The following is a 25,367-nucleotide window of genomic DNA, read 5'->3' as shown; positions in this document are numbered from 1 at the left end:
TTCAACCCTATATGCCTCCTCTTGTACCAGACCATAATGCAATATTGTAACTAAAATGCTAGAAACTTCAAGTATCCATACCTGTACACTGTCCTATATCTTCAGATTGTGCATACATGTGTATGCATGTACACACAAAGAGCACCTGGTTTATTGCTCTTGCTGCAGCACAGAAACTATAGTAACACCAGCGGTAGTGAAGCATATACCCAAAAGAGAGCAAAGAAAGCTCTGCAAATTAAAAGAAAGTCCAGGGGAGATGCTGTCGAGTGAGGAGTGTTGGAAGTCAGCCTCACACTGCTCAAGTCTGCAGATCTCAATAAGGAGCAGTTAGTTAGCAGTTAGTTAGCTTGGCAGGCTCAAACCCAGAGCCTCAATCAATGGCTGATACCCAATGAGAGACTCCCCCCTGAGCACACAGAAAACTGGGTGACTTGGAAGGCGCTGAACAGACTGCGCTCTGGCACCATGAGATGCAGAGCCAACCTTCAGAAATGGGGCTACAAAGTGGAATCCACAACATGCGAGTGTGGAGAAGAGCAAACTACAGGCCACCTGCTGCAATGCAACCTGAGCCCTGCTACATGCACAATGGAGGACCTTCTTGCGGCAACACCAGAAGCACTCCAAGTGGCCAGATACTGGTCAAAGGACATTTAATCAACTACCAAGCTTGCAAACTCTGTGTCTTTTGTATGTTTGTTTGTTTGTTCTGTCAAAAATGTAATACAACTGTTCAGTTGCCTGAAACGATAAATAAATAAAATAAATAGTTAGCTTGTGCCAGCTGACATAAAGACCTGAAGGTCAGCAGTTCGAATCAGCGGGACAGAGTGAGCTCCCATCTGTCAGCCCCAGCTTCCCATACGGGGACATGAGAAAAGCCTCCCACAGGATGGTAACACATCCGGCCGTCCCCTGGGCAATGTCCTTGCAGACAGCCAATTCTCTCACACCAGAGATGACTTGCAGTATATTCTCAAGTTGCTTCTGATATGATAAAAAAAACTTCTGCTTGTGGTTTTTTATATATATCTAAAGAAAATGGGGGTGTTGAAGGAAAGGAGATGTAGTGGGGAAATACTCTGTGCAAATATGTGGGAAAAATTGAGAGAGATGGGGGGAGCACATCTGAGCATATACAAGGGATGGAGGTGAACACTGAATTTCTGTGAATAAATCTAGCCAAGATGAAAAGGACAGAGTTCTCCACCACCAGCCTTCGATGACACAAAGGAACAAAGATAGCCCTTGGCATTTTTCTTTCACTTTACCCACTTCTCTCCCACGCCCACAGTTGGTAGCACCTGATATTACCGACACACATTACCCATGATGCCACTGATAGCATGTAAGATTTTGTGCTGCTCCAAATGGTAAACATTGAGCAAAGTGGGAATTTTGTTTTCAAAATACTGAAGGAAAACACTCCAGATGTTTAAAATAAGTCAAATAGAGCAACATTTGTTTCTATTACCAGAACAGGAATCAAGTGTGTTCTTTTTAAAACCTGAGACAAACATAAGAGCAAAAATTGCCTCCCAAACACCATAAGCAACATAAGAAATTACAATTTTAAAGTAAAATTCTAAGCTTTGAATTTCATAATACTGTTGCACACAACAGAGATATATGGCAAAAGATATCTGAATAGTGCTTTTTAATGTTATTGGTTATGATTCCCATCAATGTTGCACAAAAACTACCAGCCAATGAAAAGTTAGACTAGCTACTGTGCTTACTCCGTATTAACTGTTATAGCGCACTGATAGCCTCAAAAAGAAACAATATACTTTTTGCTAATGTATAAATATTGTTTGTTTAGTCATATACTAAATTGGAATCAATTAACCAGGTTACTAAGATGCCACCTTAAAAAATAAAAGAGGAAACATAAGAATTCGTAATTTTTAAAAGATTACAGGGTATCCATGTTAACAATAAAACAAATACAATTCCATATTGTACCGGTCCCTTTTTAGACTCAAAAGATGCAAAATGCAAGCATAATGTATTGTTTGCCTTTTGTTGCATAAGTTTTATGCAAAATACATACTAGGACATATTCCTTTAGGGCCAGAATAGCAGTCAGACTAGTAGCAACTACTCGGTCCAGTGACAGAGACAGGGAGCTGATCTGTAGAAGCAAGTGGTTCTGTTGTCTGGTAGCCCATGGGCCAGTGTCCTTCCAATTCAATTGTAGCTGTATCTTTGCATTAAAGAGTACCTCATCTAATTTCCATAATAAGAAAATGAATATAATCAACATCTTCTGAAGCTCAAAGTCTGACAGCATCTTAAAGACAAATGAGTTTTATTTAACATAAGCTTTCATGGACTGCAGTCCATGAAAGTGTATGTGAGATTAAAGTTGCTAATTTTAAGACTCAGCATTTTTTCTGCAACAAATTACTATGGCTACTGAATGGCTATGGAAACACAGACAAAAAACTATGTATTTTAAATCCCAGCAGCTGCTTCTCATTTTGTTTTAGGACTGCAGAATTCTCCAATTCAATCTTGTTATTGGGGCTCCTGCAGATACCATGTATTATATCCAATCATTATGTATACTGCCTCAGAGCAATGAATTGCAATTTACCAGTTAGAAAGTTCCTCATGATTCTAAATAATATCCAGAAATAATAAATTACGTATATAGTGTATACTGGTTAAATTGGTCAAAAAGAAAACAACTCCTGCCCCCACGCACATATTTTTCTGAAGACTAACATGACAGCACACAGAAGAGAAGTCATTTATGATTGAAGCATATCTATTATTTAGTATTGGCATTTAAAGAAAGACAGAGTAACTGAGATTTGGAAACTGTATGAAACCAAACCTTGGGGAACACAAGCTGAAGTAAGTCCTGGAGCTGATCTTCATAGAAGCAAGTAAAGAAAAAAGTACCCAACTAGTTTTGATTTTCGATGGCTGTGTACCAAAGGAAGTCTCTATATATTGAATAAAGTCTATGGATCTGCTCTGTTCATATGCTAACCTTTCCATCTGGCCTGTTTTTGTTCAAGTCTGCCAGAGGCATATAATTAGATTGTCCCTCTTGTGACCTCGTCAGGAATTTTTACTAAACACCCTTTAGTATATCCACATATATTAGTGGGCTGTATGCATTTTTGTGCATGAAAGTACATGTGAATGTAAGAAATATGGTAGGTGAGTCAACATTTTTTTTAAAAGAATAGATTTGAATACTCTGAAAAGGCAAATCCACTTCACTCATCGTGACAATGTCTTTGCATTTTGTTGTATCTCAATAGCATCCAAAGAATACTGGAACACATTTTATTTATAGCTGCTAGAACAAATAGTGAGTGAACTGCTGATAACAAAGAAGAAATTAAAGCAAATCCCCAAAAATGCCCTGCACCTTCATCTTGCAACTTCAGAGATGCAGTAATTGCCACACACTGAAATCCACTGTTTGTTAGACCAAATGTAGCTCAGTGCAGTTCCTTCTCAGGCTCTCCGATGTGTGGGACCAACAATTATTTTTCCCAATGTACCAGGGAGTGACACCATACTTAAACCCATTGTATATAGCTTGTCCCTTAGAAAGGAAGATAGTGACCATCTCCAAAATGGCCATAGGCAGAATGCTAGTCTGTAATGAGGTGAAAACTGAACTCTGACATCCTCATTTCTTGATGTCTAGGACTCACTGGTCTGTGGCTATGTGCTCTCATTCAAGAAGGTAGGGAAAGATGAAATAACCAAACTAAGGATTGAGGTGGATCAAAATCGAGAGGTTACCAGTATTGATCAGACTAGAACAGCAAAGATGAAGCTTTCCATCAAGAAAATTCTCTTAATTTATGTTGTAGATGGATTTTGAGTTCCTGAGCTGGAAGGGTTTCTCAATCTCTAGCAGAAAGAGTCTGATCCAAGCTTGGTATTGTTTTGATTGATATCAAGGAGAAGATAAACGGAAGCACTACAGGTTTATTTGTAATTGTCGTGGCCAACAATTTGTTTCGCCTGGTCTGGCTGCTTAGAAGGAGCCATGAACAGCTCTGAAACAGAATCTGATTTGTCTTCTGATAGCAAAAACTGCTAATGCTGTCATTGATATGCTGAGTGGAATCAGAGGGATCAATGGGATCAAGCTTGCCATGGTGAGCATTAAAGTGAACACATTGGTACTGTAATCTCAAGTGCCATGGAGGTAACTGAAACTCTTGAGGGTATCAATGCGATCATGTGATCCCATGAAAAAGAGACTGTGGACAATACCAAGGCAGGTTACATGGTGAAATATTCCCTTGCTGGATATGTTGGCAGCAGTGGCGGTGTGAGAGACCAAGATACTTCCTTTGCCATTATCATGTACAACGAACTATGTTTACACACACACATTGGATGGTCATTACAGTTTTAGTCCTAAACTGGCAAGAGGTTAAATTAGATGGACGTTGAGCACCCTATCAATCTATGTTTCCATGAGTCAGATCTGAGCCTTCAATGTCACCAAGATCTACAGTACTGAAACTAGCAACAGAGCATATGCAGTGTATCAACAAAAATTACAGGAAAAAGAAAATATTTTGTGGATGCTATTCGCTCAAGGATGACACTGAGTCACAAGGTTGTAACAGGGTTTTTTCCTTCAGATTCTTCCACAGAAGATGAAATAAAAATAGCTTCTACTGGAAATACTGCTGTCACATTTTCTTATTCCAGGATGTAGGTCCATCCTTGAGTTAGTAAAAACAATTTAAAAGTACCGACATTTTCTAGGACCACTAAATACAAGACGATATATAGAAGACCTACCATAAGAGGGAATAAAGTCCAACAGCACTTGCCTTTTTCATTTATTTAAAAAGAAAACCTCAGCAGAAAGACTAGGAGAAACAGCATTCATGCACCAGAGGGCCCAGCAGAAAGTAACAATAAATCAGAGAGAGATTTTTGAAAATCAAAATGATCACTTTGCACTTATTTGTATTCAATCATAACATCTATTAATGCTAAGGTAACTGCTCAGTATATGAAATATCTAAACACATGGACAAATTAGCGCATGAAGAGCAGGGAACCGGAAGAACCCCTCTCCTTGCTATCTTATCCTAAAAGGATGTTGGGGGCGAGTGGATAATGTAGTGAAAATGTGGAATGAAACTCATGGATTTGATAGTCCTCCTACTATTTCCTTTGTAATTCAACAAGTGAGATGAGTATAGAAAAATAGTTCAATCTTTGGAACATAGAGAGAACATACATCTTGAGCCACAGAGAAAAACGTTTTCTATAGGCAAATAGAATTAAACTTGACTGATAGGGAAGGGCTTTACATTTAAACTGAGGTTTATAGTGGAATGATGGGCCATGAATTGTAGGATGATGGAATGAGCAACAGAGGAAACTGCAACAGTTAGGGAGAAATGAGGGGGGGAAATCGTTTAAAAAGCCCCAATGTGTTTTTCTCTCTCTTGGTTATATCTCCCTTCTCCATTCTAGGAAATATATATGCCTTCAAGTTGCCTGTTGACTTATGGCAACCTCATGAATTTAACAGGGGTTTCTTAGGCAAAGAAACTCAGACATGGTTTTGCCCGTTCCCTTCTCTGAAATATTATTATCATTAATTTCCTTTGTGACAAGATGTCCATGTCCAATGACAAGGCAATCAATGCAAGAGTTGTGGGGAGGGGCATCAAATTAGTTACTTTTCCAAAAATAAAGTTTTTTAAAAAAATGATAGAGCTGCAATTGATAAGGTAAACAATAGTTTTATTTTACTAAAAGTGCCACATTGAGCATATTGTCCTCTCTTATCCCCCAACTCAGATAATACATTGTTCTCCATGCTAATCCAATTTTCTCATAACACATTAAAACTGATGCAAGAGCATTGTGGGTCATTCTAAATTCCTTTGATTGTTTAAATGATGATCTCATAATCTTTCAATTTAGTAGGCTTTAGTAGTGCTCACATGGCTGAAAATCCCCCCCCCTTCCCTGCCCCCTCTTCCCTTTCGTATTCTTTCATTCATGTCCTCCACTGAGAATACATGGTGCTAAGATATATCATTGGTTTCTGCTACTATTCTCATTTGCGATTATTTTTAGTTCTGTCAGTCACTCCCCGTACATTTTAATGTTAAGTTTAGTAAAGAGGAGAGATCTCCTGCCTTTTATTTCTCGTGACATCCTTTGTCTGCTAGCTTTACTGCTGGTTATGGCTCACTGGAATGTTGCCAGTACTTGTTCTGTTAACTTCGGCTCCCTCCTGATGTTTGAAATCCTTACCCAAGATTTCTGGCAAGTTACTTCTAACCCCCACCCACACACTGATTGCATGATGTGTTTTAGATGCTATGGTTACTGCATGGATTGGACTGTTGCTAATATTAGATCTTTTAAGTACCCGTTTTTCACAGAATGTTGTTCACTTTGATGGAGTGGGGAGCTACAGCTGGCCAGGAAGTGTGAAAAAATAGAATATGAGGGCTGAAGGTTATGACATCTATATTCATTGACTCGGCTCTTTTTCAATTGCCAACGTTTGTTTTGTGGGGGAACAGCATAGCTACACATGCAATCATGCATTGTTCTTAACTAAGCCAGATTCATCCCTGAAACTCAATTTCCCTTGCCTATACTTCACATATTTGGATGCTTGGATGTGTCTTTATTAGGATAGAAAATGTATAAAAAGTTGAAGTTGCTGAGCTGACATCACAGTATTATGATGTTAAGGACACTGCCATTCCATGCTTCCAAACCGCACAAACCCAGAAAACACAAGGTGGCAATTGTGGCTGGTTCTGTTTGGGACCAGCTCAACTGTCTCCACAGGCCTGAGCCAGAATTTGGGCTTTCCCCCCAACTGTGTTAAGGTGTCCTTGCCCTATGGTACCATGGATCAGCCCTAAGCAGCATGAAGCTGCCCCAAGGCTGATCGTAATCTACACTGATATCGGTGATTAGTGTAGATAGGGCAATGGAGTACTCAGACAATCCCGTCTGTCCCAAGTTAGCACATATTGCTGCTTTTGTTCATCATCTCACTTACTACAGTGAAATGCTGATCATGGCCTCAGGCTTCACTTTCCTGTTGGGAGTAGAATCTCTGGATATTGGAGTACGGATGTCAGGGTGAAGGCAGCACTGCAAGGATGACTTTCCCAGAAAACACCACTGAAGCAATGGAATTGTAAAATATTAATTGAATGAAAGAAACGGTGCTTAGATGTAAGAAAGTTCAATGATGTGATATGTATCTTGTTTTGTTGGGTTTTTTTTTTAAAAAACATACATATGGAACTGGGTAAGCCTATTTGTTTCACCCCTAAATTCAGTTGCTGTCTTTAGTTAAGGATTTTTCCAGAAGGTGTGTCCCACTCCAACACTCTGGGTGTGGTTCAATAGCCATTTTAAGCTAGATTTTACTTAATCTTTTCCAGTATCTTAAGATTCTGAATTTGCCATCTTTCTCCCCTTCCACCCACATTAACTATCATAAAAATTATGACAGAGACAGTTAATGGGATATCCACCAGAGCAGAGAAACTGTTCCAGCAGCCAGTGAATCATGCTGCAGCAATGTGTGTGTGTGGGGGGGGGGGGGGGGCAGTATGCCCAGTTCTTAAGGACACCGCCTTTTATGGTATTTCTAGAGAAAAGGCTGATCAAATACATTTGGAGCACTTCAGTTTAGTGTACTAGTGTTTCAGAACAAGAACAGACTTTTCAGAATACAACTGTTTTTGAAACAGCTTGTGAAAGGCCCATGAAAGAACACCGTGTCTTTTAACTTTGACAGAGGAGCATAAGGGATTCTAAACATTATGTTTAATACAGTGAATTGCTTTTGTGTCACTGTAAATAAATGCTTCAACATCCCACTGTTGAAGGTAATACTGCAGTCAAGTAAGTGTTGTTTTAATCAACAATGTACATATCCTAATCTAACTGGACACCATCTGCTTTGCAAAAAGGACCAGAAGAATAAGCCTATAAACCTTTAGAACACTTAGAGTTTTAAGTATCAATCTGTATATTTCTGTCTTCTGAAGAGCCAAGAAATGCTGAACTACCAGCTCATCATGTCATCCCATATTATTCTAAATCTGCAACTGACATAACATGGAAGAGTATGTGATTTTGCTTTTTCAGCACCATTTAGGAATGGAGGGATTCAAATTAAAAAATCAACTTTCTACAGAACACAATAAAAGAACAATTTTTGTGTGTGTCATGAGCAACTTGAGAAACCGCAAGTCGTTTCTGGTGTCAGAGAATTGGCTGTCTGCAAGGACGTTGCCCAGGGGATGTCCAGATGTTTACCATCCAGTGGGAGGCTTCTCTCATGTACCTCCATGGGAAGTTGGAGCTGACAGATGGGAGCTCACCTCACTCCCTGGATCTGAACCACTGACCTTTCTGTCAGTAATCCTGCCAGCACAAGGGTGTAACCCATTGCACCACTGGGGACTCCTAAAAAGCAAATACACTGCATCGTCTAATGCCAACAGGCAAAATGTAGTACAAATTTTTCTTAATTAAACAATCAAAGAAAGTAGAATGAATCTTATTTTAACAATAACGTCTTTATAACCAGAAATAAAGTATGGGAATAGAGGCTTAAATGGAAAATATATTCCCATTAGATCAAGCCCATAGTATTGTAAACTTTCATTCCAAACAAAACTATAGTTGAATAATTGTAGTTTAGAATAAAAAGTAAATTCTCAAGAAAACGGAAAGTCACACTAGTACATTTTCTACCGAACATGAACATCTGTTATCAGCAGTTTCCCAAGGCTTTTTGAAGAAGAAAATTTTAACAGATGTCCAAAAGCACAACTGGAAGGAGAATAAAATGACTTCTTTTGGAAGAGAGTTCTAAAGCACTATGGATAACACAGAAAAGGCTCTGTTCCTAGTGGAGGCCTATGTAAAACTATATTTGCTGCATGGTCTCAGGATCTCTAGTGTTGGGTAAGTCCTACAGCAGAAATCCCATTATATAACAACACAGTGAACTGAACCCAGAAATAAAGTGGCAACTAAATACTATTATACCTGTCAACAAAGAGACTGCTATATCCTGCACAAGTTTCAGTCTGACATGATGTTTTCCTGCATATAGCACTTTTATAGCAGTCTAAACCTGCAAATCACCAAAACATAAATGACAATGATTCAGTGTTGTAGCAGCAGGAGACACAGTCGCAATATGCATTTTAACCATACTGTTATTTACCAGCCACACAAAGTACTGGGTTAACAAGCAACTACAAATATAATAGAACAGCACATAATTACTCTCTGTTACTTAGAGTGTTTACCACCAAAATGATCTTGAAACTATGGAAGGAACACTCAGCAATGGGGAAAATGACCAAATGATCATAAAGAACTTTTCAGTGATTTCCAAACATAATTAGCAGCTAATCAAACATTAAATTGTCATTTTAAAGAAAATAAAAAGAAAGGAGAAATGGGAGGTTAATTAATGAACTGTTGTTAATTTTAGCATTTTTATAATCTAGCATGTTACTATTGACATAATAGCAAGAGCTTTAGCATCTGGAGAAACTATTTTGATCCCCAGAAGCAAAATATGTCTATAATTAATTATGGGAATGGCAGAGAGAAATTGACAATCTGCAGAGAGGCAGCAGCTGACACGGAATGCATATATCTCATTTGAGACATTAGTTCATTGTTGGCATTTCAGGGAAGGCATTTGTTTTACTTGTCACCAAATGTGACTGACATAGTCTAATCTTATTTACATGCTTCTGCAGACAGATTGTCGCAATCAAATCACCCTTTGCTTTCCAGTGCTAAATAAACCCTTTCAATGAATAAGTGTGGAACAGTTTTTATCTGACGAACAGTTGAGGACAAGAAAAATGAAACACAAACTAACCCCTAGGTGTAAATATTTGTGTCGCTAAAGACCCATGTCTGTCATACCCAGATACACTAAAAATATATTTCAGAACAATTAGTTTAAGCCAGTGTTTCTCAAATTCTGCTCCTCCAGGTGTTTTGAACTTCAGCACCCAGAAATCCCAGCCATCTTACTAGCTGTTAAGGAATTGTGGGAGCCAAAGTCCAAAACATCCGGAGGAGCAGAGTTTGAGAAACTCTGGGCTAAGCTAAGATCGACCACCATGACCACCAACATTTATTTATAACAAGTTTAGGTAGCCAGCGATGAACAGGATATTTGAAAAAGTTTTTTTATTTTATGAATGATCCTGTTAAGAAAATGCATACAGTTGTGGGTGGACTATAACTCACATCATGCTAGGTTAACCCCTGCAAACTCCATCAGTACTTAAAGTTGGTCATTCAGCACATGTGCCAAGTTTGCTAAAGATGCGTAATCAATGGGGTTCAGTGTGCTCTCTGGTTGCAGGGTGAACCACAACTCCCAAATGATAATGATAATAATAATAATAACAACAACAACAACAACAACAACAGCAACTTTATTCTTTTATCCCGCCACCATCTCCCAAAAGGGACTCTGGGCTGCTTACAGACGGCACAAAGTGTCTAAAAACAAAACAAAAAACACATGCATATATAAAAACATCAACTCGGACTCAAACTGCGGTCCTCTCACCATGGCGGTACATTGATGTAAACATGGCCAAGCTGTAAATATTAACAACAAAATATGTGCCAGCTGCAGTAATTGAAAGAAGATATGGGATAAAGTGCAGGATGTGTGTATACTATACAGGACAACAAGGGACTAAAAATTCTCAAAGGCTTGATTGAAGAGCCACTTCTTCACATCCCTACAAAAAGAGGACAGTGTGATGGTCGGTCCACGACAACGGAACAATTTTGAGTTCTTCCACACTAACATTTCTCCCATCCACCTTGAAAACCAGGTCCAAGGTGTGTCCAGCTACATGAGTGGGCCCAGATATCACTTGGGACAGCCCCATAGTTGTGGTGGTCATGAAGTCCTGAGCTGCTGTTTTGTCATTCATGGACCTAGTATTTAACAGCAGGACCTTAAGCCCAGGGGGGTTAAGTCAGTCCACCCCAACCCACTCCAGTTATGTTCAGTTAGTCATGGTTGTTCTGTGTGCCAAGGTTGCTCCCAGTCCATTGTCAGTGGGGGTTGTTGTAAACACGGTTTCTCTGGAAATAGGTGAACTACAACTCCTAGAAATCAAGGTCAATCCCCCAATACCCTTATATTTTCTGTTGGTCATGAGGGTTCTGTGTGCCAAGTGTGATCCAGATCCATTGTTGGTGGGGTTCCGCTTGCTCTTTGATTGTAGGTGAACTATAAATCCCAGCAACTACAACTCTCAAATGTCAAAATCCATTTCACCCCAACCCCCACCAGTATTCAAATTTGGGCATATCAGGTATTTGGGCCAAGTTTGAGCCAGATTCATCATCGTTTGGGTTCACAATGCTCTCTGGATGTAGGTGAACTACAACTCCCCTAAATCATTGTCAATTCCCCCCAAACCCCTCCAATATTTTCTGTTGGTCATGGGGGTTCTATGTGCTGAGTGTGGTCTATGGCCTTGATTAGTGGGGTTCAGAGTGCTCTTTGATTGTAGGTTGGCAGTTGTTTTAATCAGCTGTAGCAAAGAAGGAAGTAAGGCAACACAGTGTTGGCCAGCAGCTATGATGAAAATAAATATATAAAAATATATCACTGAACACCAACATTTGAATAACCTATACCATACTTTGGTATTTATGCTTTCTTTGGACAAATGTGAAAATTGCAAAATAAGACTCATCTGAAATATGGTGCTAGATAAGTTTTTTTACAAGCATCATGGATGACTGAAAAATAAAAATAATGGGGTCATAGAGAAAATAAAACCCAAGCTCTCACTAGAAGCCAGAATGACTAAGCTATGGTTCTTGTCCTGAACGTACAATGAGAAAATACAACAGCACAGCAGAACTTACAGGAAGTAATTGTTTAAAAGGACACACATTGCATTCCTCTTTCAGTACAAATCCGACAACCTGGAATGGGAGCTCAGAGAGATATCCCAGATGAGGTTTGCATTCCGGCATCCAGTCTGCTTCATTTGTTCAAAAAGCAAATACTAATGCACACTTGCAGTACTACAGCTATAGCTATAGAGGAAACTGCATGAGAATCAACACAGTACATAAGAAGTGTAAAGGAAAAATTTCCAAACCTCATTTACACAGTAAATATTTTTTTATTATTTGAAACACAACAAGATGAGTCCACAGCAGATACTCAGCTGGTTGTTGTATTGGATCACACATCAACACTTTCCAAGTGTCTAGGACTGTGTGATGTTTCGGCAAATAATGTGTGCAGATCCCAGTAAGGTGGCCTTTTGCAGCTAGCAGATGGTAATTTTGTCAGCGCCGATTGTGTTTAGGTGCAGGACAAGGTCTTTAGGCAATTATTATTATTATTATTATTATTATTATTATTATTATAACAAATAAATTGAAAATATTGCAAGGGGTTGGTTTAACTGCAGGTTTGCTAGTAAAACTGAACTATTGTGTCACAAAAGGATGCATGTCTAAAAAGCGTGTCACCAACATGAAAAGTTTGGACAGCTCTGCCCTAAAGGCACAAGATACCATCTGATCTTAACAAGCTAAGAATTTGTTCAGTGCTTGGACAGGAGATTGCTAATAAATACCTGGTGCCATAAGGCTAATTTAAGAGAGAGGATATGGCAAAACCATCTCTTAATCTTTTTTGCCTAAGAAAATACTAAGAAATTAATTGGGTCACCATAAGTTGACAGATGATTTGAAGATACATAAATACATGCCATTATGAACAGAAGACATACCACATTACTAGAAATTGCAAAACACTTTGGAGACATGTACATTTCAGGTATTTTCCAAAGAGCAGTATAGAATCCTACAAAAACCACATTTAACATTATTCATCACACTTGGTGCCAATTTCAGTCCAATTGCAGCTTGTTTATTATAGCAAGACTAGCCCATGATGAGGAATGAAGGGAATTTCAGTATTTCAGTACTGGGTGGAACTCACACTATCAATTCCTGGACGAGAAGAAAACCTTTGCTTGAATTGTGGAATGACTCTAGGCACCACTGCCTGTTCAGAAGGAATGCACGTTTCAATGTCAAATTATTCACACAGGTTGCCCTAAAATGCAGAGTAAAAATATGAATGTAGGGAAAATTAATGTAATTAGTGGAAACCTCTCTGCACAACAGAATAACTGCAAATGCTCAATATGCAAAACTTCTTTATGCTCTAGGTCCTAGAGTCTAGGGCAAATAAATCTCCCATCTGAAACTGTTTAAACAAGGACATCCTGTCAGTGGGGTCTGTTTATTCATGGTCTCTGAGCTGTGCAAAAATGAAAGCTGACAGAAGAGCCAATACAAGCAGTCTGCCATGCACAGCTCCATGTGCTGGCATTATATCATGCTGGCAGATCAAACAAGCTTCTCTTTATAATAAGCACTTAGTTTTTTGGCATATACTTAAACACTAGTACTGTGCATCCCTCATTTTTTCCTCTGCTGTATATTCTAAAGCCAGTGGAGACAGTGCATATATATGACAAGTATTTTCTATCTGTTAATCTCCTTTAGAGTAGTTATAATATGTTTATAGTATAGGAAAGCGATCTATAAAACAAAGTCAGCCTTTGTTTTGCTGTCAAACCCATGATCTCTCTGAAATGCTTAGACCAAATGCTTGAAATATTTAACAACAAATGTTACATTGTACATTTACTGCTATTTCAAAGAAAAGTCCATTTCAGACCCAGCTCCAATCACTGGGATGGGGAGGACATGATGCAAGTTACACGTCTATTTCTGTTAGATTTATTTGATGATTTAACTCATCTCTAAGCAGAACCCAGTTTAAATCTCTCCTTGACAAGCCCAAGACATGCTGTTGTCTCAAATACAGCTGCTATATATTTACTTTACACAGGCAGACATAATGCAACCTTGGGTTGTTGTAGGTTTTTTTCGGGCTATATGGCCATGTTCTAGAGGCATTCTCTCCTGACATTTTGCCTGCATTTATGGCAAGCATCTTCAGAGGTAGTGAGGTCTGTTGATACTAGGAAAATGGGTTATATATCTGTGGAATGCCCAGGGTGGGACAAAGAACTCTTGTCTGTTGGAGCTTGGTGTGAATTTTTCAACTGACCACCTTGATTAGCATTTGATGGCCTGGCAGTGCCTGGGGCAATCTTTTGTTGAAAAGTGATTAGATGTCCTTGATTGTTTCCTCTCTGTTGTTTTGGTGTTGTGATTTTAGAGTTTTTTTAAATACTGGTAGCCAGGTTTTGCTAATTTTCATTGTTTCCTCCTTTCTGTTGAAATTGTCCACATGCTTGTGGATTTCAATGGCTTCTCTGTGTAGTCTGACATGGTGGTTGTTAAAGTGGTCCAGTATTTCTGTGTTCTCAAATAATATGCTGGGTCCAGGTTGGTTCATCAGGTGTTCTGCTATGACTGACTTCTCTGATTGAAGTAGTCTGCAGTGCCTTTCATGTTCCTTGATTCATGTTTGGGCAATGCTGCGTTTGGTGGTCCCTATGTAGACTTGTCCACAGCTGCATGGTATACGGTAGACACCTGCAGAAGTGAGGGGATCCCTCTTGTCCTTTGCTGAATGTAATAATGCAACCTTGATCTCTAAGTCTTACTGGAGAAGAGTTGCAAAATCCTACTTAAAGAAGACACCTTTTGGACAAAACTGTGGAGAGATACTTCAATATTGTGCTGTGGATTCCTACTGAGCTTAATAAGACAACATGGTGTAATGGGTTTGAGTACAAGACTGAAACTCTAGAAGATAAGCATTCAAATCCCTGCTGCTGCTCAAACGTGGAAACCCACTGGATTACCTTGGACAAGTCATACCTTATCAGGCTAAACCTTCCCCTCCCCCCACAAGACAAATCCTGCCAGGAAAACCCACAGCAGGTTCAGCTCAGGGTCACCATAAAACGATTTGAAAGCACATAGCCACGATCATTACTCATTTTACCCTGGGCAAACAATGATGACAAATCAGAAATGACAAAAAAGTAAGTTTTAGGAGGAGATTTTGCTTATTCCTTTTAATATACTTTATATCTCATAGTGAATACAATTCCTCTGTAAAATAAATACTAGCAATATTTTCACACTCTCCCCTATATTCCTGTTCATTTTAATTTAAAGGGCATGAAGTTACCAAGTATTAGGCAACTACAAGATTTAAAGCCCTCAATGAGCTCTGATTACAGAGGGAAATAGCATATTAAATTTGTTCCTTTCTTTCCTTGTCAATCTGAATTTTCAGTGAATAAAACTAGTGGAACTCGTTGTTCCCAATATTATGTCGAAGTCTGACAAGCTGTGTGTTCTGTTAATCGTAGATTATATTTTTCTTTCAGTTACAGAAATTGGAAAAAAAATATTGCCACCTCTCTTTGAATTCACGCTAGTGCTAATGCAGAACCTTTCTGAATTGCATCTGTTATTCTTACATGATTCATGTAAGATTCATGGATGACCAAAGGGTCATCCATCCTTTCAAACAGCATACTGCAAGAACATCAGAGCAAAATTAGAAAAATATTCCTTCAGCAATTTCTTTCGTCTATGACTTGGAAAGTTTAATTAGAAACATACATATCAGAGCTTTCACAGTGCCCACCACCAAGAAAGGAAAACACTGGGTCTGTAAACCTTATGTGTTTTTCAGGCCACCCCATATCCTATCTCCATAAGTGAAGTATCTTCCAGCAACTGTTCCTCAAGAGATTCTACAAGCATGTATTCAATTCATCACCATCACCATCATCATGTTATGATTGTATGAACTATATGTGAGGGTAATACACCATATGAGAATGCAGGGATAGGAAATTGTTAACTCTTTTAGTTTCATTATGCCCAGGATATATCATTGGTCCAGAGATTATTTAGAAGCATATATATTTCCAAATTGTGATAATTCATTTGCCATACTACCCCACAATAAAAAAATAAATAATAACCACTCTACCACTCAAATCCTGTTAATTTTAAACAAATTTTTTGGTTAAAAAACTACAGGAATATTTGTTTTGCGTTCTCAAAACATTTTCCTGCTCAACCACTCTCAGGATTCAGTTACTAGAAGTGGATGCTCAAGATCAAATTATGACTAATATAATAATCTCCAGCCCTATTTTCATTGGCCATTGAACCACTAGCAAATTCAGTTAGGAACAATCCGGTCATTAAAGGATATAAGGTGGGCAAGATTAATCTGTATGCTGATGATGTTATGATAATTTTAGGGGAGGTGGAGGAGTCATTACAATCAATAGTTAAAATAGTTAAAGATTTTGGAAAAACTTCGGGCCTTACAATTAATTTTGAAAAATCAGAGATACTACACACAAATTTATCATGGGAAGAACTCAAAAAGATTCAAAATATTGTGGGAGTTAAATTGGGGGGGAAAAGATGAAATATCTGGGGGTAAATATACCAAAAAATCTCAATAATATCATACCAATGAATTTTAATTGTCTATGGAAAAATATAAGCAAACAAATTAACACATGGGGAAAGAAATTCCGAGATATATCCACAAGGTTAAACATTTATAAGATGAAGATTTTGCCCAAATTCCTATTTTTGTTCCAAACTCTCCCAGTGAATATCCCTAACAAATTGCTGAATAAATGGGATAACTCTATTAAAAATGGGTAGTGGGAGGAAACAAAAACAGAACTGCCAACTTTTTATATTATAGTAAACAAGAAATGGGTGGATGGGGGGCTCCCTCTTTGGGAATATATTATGAGGCAAGTCAGCTGGCAAGATTATAAGAATTTGAATTGGAAGGGACGAAAAGATGGGTGCAAATAGAAAAGGAAGCAAACAGTTGGCAAAAGGGAACGTATATGGGAGAGAGAATAGACAGAAAAGACTTAAAGAACTTTAAAGTCGGCCCATGCTTAACAACGTTGTTAATTTGGAAAAAATGGCAAAATAAATTACAAATAAACAAAATCAACCCTTTCCCATTAGAAACCTTGGAAAATAAGGACAAGACATTCAGGAATCTAATTAGGGCACTTAAGGAAAATAGAATCAAAAGGATAGGGGTCCTCATGGAACCCAATGGAGAAATAATAAAGTGGGATAAGATAAAAGATAAATGTGGTCAAGGAAACTGGATAGCATGGTTAGGCCTGTCCAGTAAAGCTCAGGCCATGAAAAGAAGAGAAGTAACAGAAACCCCACCTGACAGAATAATTAAAAGGAAAGTAGAAATAGACAAAGGGATTATCCGGCTACTGTATGAGGAATTAATCACCTTAACTTACAAAACAAAAACAACACTAATAGAAAATTGGAAACAAGAGGAAAACTTCAGTGAGAAATTAATTGGGTCTTGGATTGACAATATTCATAAAATTAAACATATGAGGATCAAGGAAACCCAAAGGAAAATAATCTCAAATGGTACAGAACCCCCACCCAATTAGCACACATTATGGGAAATATCTCAAACAAATGTTGGCACAAGTGTGGGGGGATCGGTTCATTCTCCCACATGTGGTGGGATTGTAGAAAAATCCAGAACTATTATGATAAAATAAGGACGGTAATGGAAGACATGATAGGGAAAGAATTAATGTGGGATAAAGCCAGGTTCATGTCCCTCACCATAAAGGAAAAGGAAGATAACAATAATTGGACAGAAATCCTAAAATATATGACAGCCGCAATACAGGCCACGATAGCCCAGAGATGGAGAGACGATACAAAATGGGATTTGGAAACCTGGTGGGCCTATCTATCAGAATATATAATTAATGATTTTATCAATCAAAGGAAAAACAAGTATATATATAATCAAATAGAACAAGATTGGTTTAGGAAATGGTCTGTGTTAATAGACAAAATAGACTGACACGATAGATACAACATTTTGAACCAGGTTTTCCACACAGTTAAATTGATGCAATGACAAGATTTAGAATTGCTGTTCCGGGGGGGGGGGGGGGTGTTTGTTGGGTGATACATAACTAAGGAAGGTACAGTAGGTCATTTAAGGAATGCTTACTTTTGGAATAATGTACGGCAAAATTTTGTTGATTGTTGGGATGTATCAAAATAAATAAATATTTTTTTAAAAAAAAGATCAAATTATGACTATTACCTATCAGCTTTGTCTGTTTTTTTTTAAACTTTATTTACAAAAGCTGGGTTGGGTTAAAGATTTCCAGGGAGATGCATCTCTGATCATTATGGGTTTTCTTACTACTTCAAGAGTGACTCAAACTCCTGTGGTTTTTTTTGTTTTTTTTTGTGTTCTCTATTTCATAGTTATTAGACTGTCACACATAGACTATTTTCTTTCAACTCAAAGCCTTAAGGGATCAAGTAATGTTAGAACAACAAAACCACATTATTGTTTCTTGCAAACACTACATGTTAGCAGTTATATTTATAGATTAATGTGGTAACTATTTAAGCTTCAACTCTTCTTAAAGCCACTGGGCACCCACAAAATAAGAACTATAAGGTTAGGCCTTGGGCCTGACAAACAGAAAAATGCATTTGCAAATAAAGAACTTTACTAGGAGATGCACTTTCTCATGCCTTTTCTACAGATTGGGATAGGGAGCAATAGCTTTGTCATCAGTAAGTATTCATATAGCATTTAAAATTATTCCAAGCACTTCATACAGATTATATCAATCATATTTAAAACAATATAAGGTCTTTAAAACAATATAAGATAAAGGTTTCCCCTTGACATTAAGTCTAGTCAAATCTAACTCTGGGGGGGTGGTCCTCATCTCCTTTTCTATGCCGAAGAGCAGGTCATGTGGCTGGCATGACTGCATGGAGCGCCATTACCTTCCCGCCGAAGCGGTACCTATTGATCTACTCACAATTGCATGTTTTCAAACTGCTGGGTTGGCACAAACTGAGGCTAACAACAGGAGCTCACCTTGTCTGTGGCTTTGAACCATCAACCTTCAGGTCAGCAAGTTCTACAGCTTAGCGATTTGACCCAATGCGCCACGGCAGCCCCATATTATTCCTAGACTATTATCCCTACATTATTATCCCTACATTGCAAATAGAGAGATTACAAAAAAAAGCCACTCATAGTAGAAGCATGACAAAATTGAGACCAAGGACACTGATAAAGTTCCAGTCAGTTTAGAGACACAGTGATATTAGCTACATGAGAACTTTGTGGCTGAAAACCTTTGAAATAAAAGTTTTTAGAAGACAGTGAGTTTCCTAATTCCTACTTTAATTAAATATTCTCTGAAACTGCAAGGTTTTTTCTGTGCACACAGTGCCCTGCATCACTGCATGTTATTTCAGTTAAAACTTAACAGGAAGCCATAGTTTTCCACCACAAAAGTCAGCTGCAGCAGGCTTTGGTTTTCTGTGCAACCTCTTCTCTCTACCTTTTCTTTATGCCTTAAGGAACAACTTCAGACTTTAAGCAATTTCCTGTGAGAATTAAACTTTCACTTTATGGAAACTCTATAGTGGGGATCTTAGCAATTATAAGCCTCTTTCCAGCCTCTCATCCCTAAAGAATGTAACTGACTATGGCGGCAGCAGAACTCCAGAGAAGTGCTTATGACATTGTCTCTTGGCTCTGGGAGAAAATATCTCTCTAGAAATCCTTTGTTGCCTATTCTATTAGATTTCTCAAATTATGGATCAGAAGAAAATGTTACAGCTGCTAATATGTGAGACTTTACAGTACAGTACAGGCAGTCCCTGGCTTATGAACAAGATAAGTTCTGTAGGTTTGTTCTTAAGTGGAATTTGTATGTAAAGAAGAGCATACTAATTCCAAGAGGCAGTCAATGTGCTTCCTTGCTGTTCAACAGCACACAGCTGGCTGGCGTGCCTACCTTCTAGGCCCACCTCGCACAGCTGCAAGCCATAGCTCTGGTTTTCATTCAGCACCTACAGCACGTGTGGGAGCACTATCAAATCATTCCCAGCCAATGCCTTGATGGCCACCATTTCACCTGTATGGAACAGGCATCGCACCACAATGGTGCCGTACACTTCTGCCTCAAAGGGAGGGGAAGGAGAGGAACCCAGAGAGGGGGTATTGGCCTTAAGAATAATGCCTTCTTGTCACTCTTTGAGAGTAAGGAGATTGAGAGAGGAAGGAAAGGAAAGGAGCCCATGGAAATAAGTGGTGTCTGTGTTAAGAACTATGCCTCCTTCTCCTCTAAGCGGATGGTTAAGCTGGGAGGAGGTGACCCTGTGTAGTAGAGGTAAGTACATTATCCATCTTCTTTAAAGATGGAACATTATGCAAAGAAGACGATGCCACATGCAAACCAAACAATTTCCCCCATTTCCCCAGCTCCGACTGATGAAATTCTAGATTTGGTGATTCTTTAATCTAGCATGTAGATCTACATAATGTAATTAACAAACCAAGCTATATTTTGTTAAGAAGCAACTAAGAGTCAGTACATGATTCAGAAGGCCATACTGAATAGCCAAAGGTTCAAAGCAAATGAATTGATAGCAATAAGGAGAAAGGAGAATTGTTTGATTGGTAATTGAAGGATGGTGTTCACTAGATCAGCCACACAATTGAGAATGTTCATGAAAAAGAATGAGGAAGTAATCACCAGGAATGCTACTTTTCCAACTGTGCAATTTGCTATAATAATCCATGGTATTTATAGTACATAATATTATAATGAAATATAATAGGCTGCTCTGAAGCTCCAGCTACTACAAAATGCTGCAGCTTAATGATATGGATTTAAATACTTTTTTCATGAGTTTTAACTCTGTCACAATTGGATTTACAACACAAAGAAGCTCTGTCAGAACCCTTGCATGTGGATTAAATTAAAACAAGTTAAATCTGTCTGTTTTGTTTTAATCAATGTTTCTTGATTTAGATAGAGATTAGGACTTTTATGTTGGGTATTGTAAAATTATGGGATTAGGGTTAGGGTTCTGCTCTCATTTTATTATTGCTCTGGTCATAAAGGAATTAACACCTTTATGGTGTTGCCTAGCTGCGGCTGGTGGTTCTATTTTTATGAGCATTCTCTTCTGTTTCCAAATGCAACAACACAAGGACTCTTTTCTGAAATTTTCAAATGTGTTGAGCAACAAATAGGTAACTGGATGTAGGCAGATAAATATAGGTTGCTTACCTGTAAACATAGTTTCCCAAGTGGTCACCTGCGAATTTACACATATGGTATAATCTGGCGCTCGCGCCGGCAGCAACGGAAGGTTCACGAGACTATTTTGACCGTTAGAGCAGCCCCTCCCGCCCCTCTCCCCTCTATAAATAGCCGTCAAGAGGGGCTGCGGCCAGTTCTTCCGGCGCTAAATAGCTATATAGAAGAGCTGGGCATGACAACTAAATGTAGAGGGGAGGATGGGCGGGTTGTGTAAATTCGCAGGTGACCACTTGGGAAACTATGTTTACAGGTAAGCAACCTATATTTTCCCCACGTGGTCACTGCGATTTACACATATGGTAGACTAGCGAGCTGCTACCTTGGACGGTGGGCGTCATGCCACAGCTGAAAAAAGCACCGCCCTGCCAAAGGCTGCATCTGTCTTTGACGTTACATCCAACTTGTAATGCTTCACAAAGGTAGTCGGTCTAGACCAGGTGGCTGCTCTGCAGATTGTCTCAAGTGGGATGCCCCGGAGAAACGCCGTCGAGGTGGCTACTGCTCTTGTAGAATGTGCATTAACCTGTAAAGGTAAGTCTTTCCTACTCATCTGATATGCAAGTTTTATATTAGAAACAATCCACGATGCAAACCTCTGCGAGGATACAGGAAAACCCATGGAGTCCTTCCTATACTTCAGGAATAACCTCGTGGATTTCCGGTAAGTATTAGTTCTATCAATATAATAAACAAGAGCTCTACGTACATCTAACAAATGTAGCTTCTTCTCTAAAGAACTAGTTGGATTTTGGAAAAAAGCTGGTAGTATAATTTCTTGCGACGTATGGAATTTACTCGTCGCTTTCGGAAGGAAGGATATATCAGTTCTAAGAACTACTTTATCCTTATGAATCCTCATATAGGGTTCGTCACACCTCAGGGCACACAATTCCCCTGCTCTACGGGCTGAAGTAATAGCGACTAGAAATGCTGTTTTCCAGGACAAATATGCCATGTCTACCGTTGCTAACGGCTCAAATGGTGGCTTGGACAAAGCCGTAAGCACCAGTTCCAAACTCCAAGACGGGGCAATAGGCGCCATCGGAGGTTTCAGATTCTTCAAACCTCTCATAAACAGGGATACCATCGGGTCACTAAAGCACGACGGCATACCTACTTTACGCCTAAACCAAGAAAGGGCTGCCAAATAACATTTTAAGGAAGACCAGGACAAACCCAAATCAACTAAATGTGCCAAGAAATCTAATATTACTGAAGTTGGCGCTGTCAAGGGATCTACCCCTTTGATCTGAGTAAATTTTGAAAATCTAGACCACTTGTAAATATAAGATCTTTTTGTTGATTGTCTCTGGGCAGCTTCTATAATAAGTCTGACTGGACTTGAAATATGCGCCATGCCGTTAATCTCAGCTTCTGGACATCCGGGTATAGAACCCGTCCGTCCTGCTCCGTCAACAGGTCCTCCCTCTGAGGTAGTGGCTTGAATATTCTTTTGGACATTTCTAGAACTAGGGAAAACCATGGCTGCCTCGGCCACCATGGGGTGACTAGTATCCCTTGTGCTCGATCCTGGAGTAGCTTCGACACTACCCGATGAATAAGAGGAAACGGGGGAAACGCATACACACTCCGCTCCCCCCAATGCAAAAGAAACGCGTCGCCTAGACAATTGGTCATTGGATTCCTGTAATCCCGGGCGCAAAACAGTCGACACTGAGTGTTCTGGGCCGAAGCAAAAAGATCTATCTCCGGTTCTCCCCAGGCCCGAAAAAGTAGGGCTGCAACTTGTCTGTTCAAAGTCCACTCGTGGTGAGTGAGAGGATTCCTGCTCAAGAAATCCGCTAACACATTTTGCTCTCCTGGTAGATGTATCGCCATGAGAAAAATGCCCTTGTCTATGCACCAATTCCACAGCCTGAGTGTTATCTCTAGCAATCCTCTTGAGTGAGTTCCTCCCTGCTTGTTTATGTAAAACATTACTGTTGTATTGTCCGTCACCAGTTGGACCACCTGATGTCTTAGGACCGGTTCGAATGACTTCAGTGCCTTCTCTACCGCTAGTAACTCTAACAGATTTATGTGATATGTCGTCTCTATTGATGTCCATGACCCTTGGGCGGTCAATCCGTCTACATGCGCTCCCCAACCCATGAGTGAGGAGTCTGTGGTCAGAATCTTGGAAGGCCTGGGCTGATGAAAAGGAAGGCCAGTACAGACATTGTGGCGCTCCGCCCACCACAATAGATGGTTGCGTTGTTGCAAAGGTAAAGACAGGCGCGTATTGGACTGGTGTAACAAAGGGTCGAAGACCGACAGGAACCAAGACTGTAGGGGTCTGAAATGCAGCCTCGCATGAGGAGTCACCGCAGTTGTTGACGCCATGTGTCCTAACAATACTTGAATCTGTCTGGCCCTTACGATGTCTCTTCTTGACGCCTGTAATACAAGGTCCTGCAACTTCTTGAAGCGCTCCTCGGGCAGGTACGCTTTTTGAGTCTCCGAATCCAAGAGCGCTCCAATGAACTGCATCCTTCTTGAAGGGATGAGATTGGATTTTTCCCAGTTCACTATCAGACCTAGGGACTGGAGAAGAAATAAAGTTTTGTCGATATGTGTAAGTAATAATTGTCTTGAATGTGCTACAAGCAACCAATCATCAATATACGGATACACCGTTATACCAGCTGTGCGGAGATAAGCCGCCACTGTGGACATGCATTTAGTAAAGACCCTTGGTGCTGTCGCTAAACCAAATGGCAAGACGTTGAAATGGAAGGCCTGATTTCCGACCATAAAGGCTAGGAATCTACGATGGTGCACATGAATGGAGACGTGGAAATAAGCGTCTTTCAAATCTATCGATGCAAACCAAACATTTTTATTTAACAAAGGAAGAATAGTTTTAAGTGAAACCATGCGAAATTTCTTAGTAATTATAAACTTGTTTACCCCACGTAAATCTAGTATTGGGCGTAGGCCACCTCCTTTCTTAGAAATCAAAAAGTATCTCGAGAAAAAACATTGTCCATATAATGATGGTGGTATCGGACATATTGCTCCTTTAGAGAGTAATATCTTAATCTCATCTAAAAGTACAGGAGAAGGGGATGTGGCTCTAACATGCCCAACTGGTGGTAAACTATCAAACTCAATCAAGTAACCATTTTTAACAATTTGAAGTACCCATGTGTCAGTAGTAATACCTGACCATGCATCATAAAAAGGAGCTAAACGTGCTCCAAAAAAAGGTAACTCGGAATTAACACTGTTTAAGTTTCTATAAACATGAGGAGTACAATCTTGTAACGATGTGGAAGAAACTAGGTCAGGCGAGTCAGATGTTCCATCGCCTGTAGAGGAAATGTCAAAAACGCTGTTTGTTTCCTCCTGGGCGACTGGGTTTACCCTGATACGGCTGGAACCTATTCCTCGCCCCATAAGACTGCTTCCGTGGGAGATACGGCTTATTATTTTGTGGCGCACGTTGACGTTGTTGGCCTCCATAAAAATTACCAGCACTTCTTCTAAAATACGAAGGAGATGTCTGCCATCGAGGTTTTTGCTGGGAATATCCCTGTCGAGGAAAGCCATAAATCTGCATGGTTTTTTTCATCTCCTGGTTATGCTTCAGCTTTTCATCTGTCGTGGGATGAAAAAGGCCTTCCACGTGCAATGGTAAGTGCTCTGCAAGAGAGCGTCCTTCTTCTGATAGAGCTGACGCACGAAGCCATGCATGCCGCCTTATTGATGTTGCATTGCTGAAGATCTTCCCTGCAGTTTCTGCCATGTGTTTAGCAAAGTCTTTTTGGAACTTTGCTAGCAGTATAGCCTCAGTGTAGAATGCCCTTGGCAGGCGTTGCTCGTTTTCCGGGATGTAATCCATAAATGGATGCACTTTATTCCACAGGAAAGTCTGGTATGCGCTCATGTACGTGGCGTAATGAGCCATCCTAGTAAAAAGTCCAGCAGCCATGTGGGCCTTTTTTCCCATAGCATCTAATTTCTTTCCTTCTTTATCTGAAGGAGTAGGGTTTTAATTTCTTGCCTTTTTGTCCATGAGCAACCTCAGCTATGACAGTGTTTGGTGCTGGAGGCCTAGCTATCCAATTCGCAGAGGATACATCAATCCTATAAAGATTATCCACTCTCCTCGGAATTGCAGGGGTCAAAGAAGGAGAGCCTTCCATT

At 39.5% G+C, this 25,367-nt stretch overlaps 1 protein-coding gene across 6 annotated transcripts in view; it reads right to left on the bottom strand.

Moving 5' to 3' along the window:
* Window positions 1–25,367, bottom strand: part of LOC132771497 (USP6 N-terminal-like protein) — an 87,258-nt gene that overhangs the window by 31,790 nt on the left and 30,101 nt on the right. For 2 of the 6 annotated variants that reach the window (XM_060769613.2, XM_060769623.2), the window contains exons 2-3: window positions 9,052–9,139; window positions 7,040–7,164 (exon numbers count right to left, since the gene is read on the bottom strand). The exons of 2 other annotated variants lie outside the window; for them this stretch is intronic. The gene's annotated coding sequence lies outside the window, so the exon portion shown is untranslated. The remainder of the gene's footprint in view (window positions 1–7,039; window positions 7,165–9,051; window positions 9,140–25,367) is intronic. 2 more of the 6 variants (XM_060769604.2, XM_060769633.2) reach the window with 2 other exon arrangements.

This window comes from Anolis sagrei, chromosome 1 (genome assembly GCF_037176765.1).
Source record: "Anolis sagrei isolate rAnoSag1 chromosome 1, rAnoSag1.mat, whole genome shotgun sequence".
Classification (NCBI taxonomy): Eukaryota; Metazoa; Chordata; class Lepidosauria; order Squamata; family Dactyloidae; genus Anolis; species Anolis sagrei.
The sequence above is the reverse complement of the archived record's forward strand: the minus strand, read 5'-3'. Positions and strand labels throughout refer to the sequence as shown.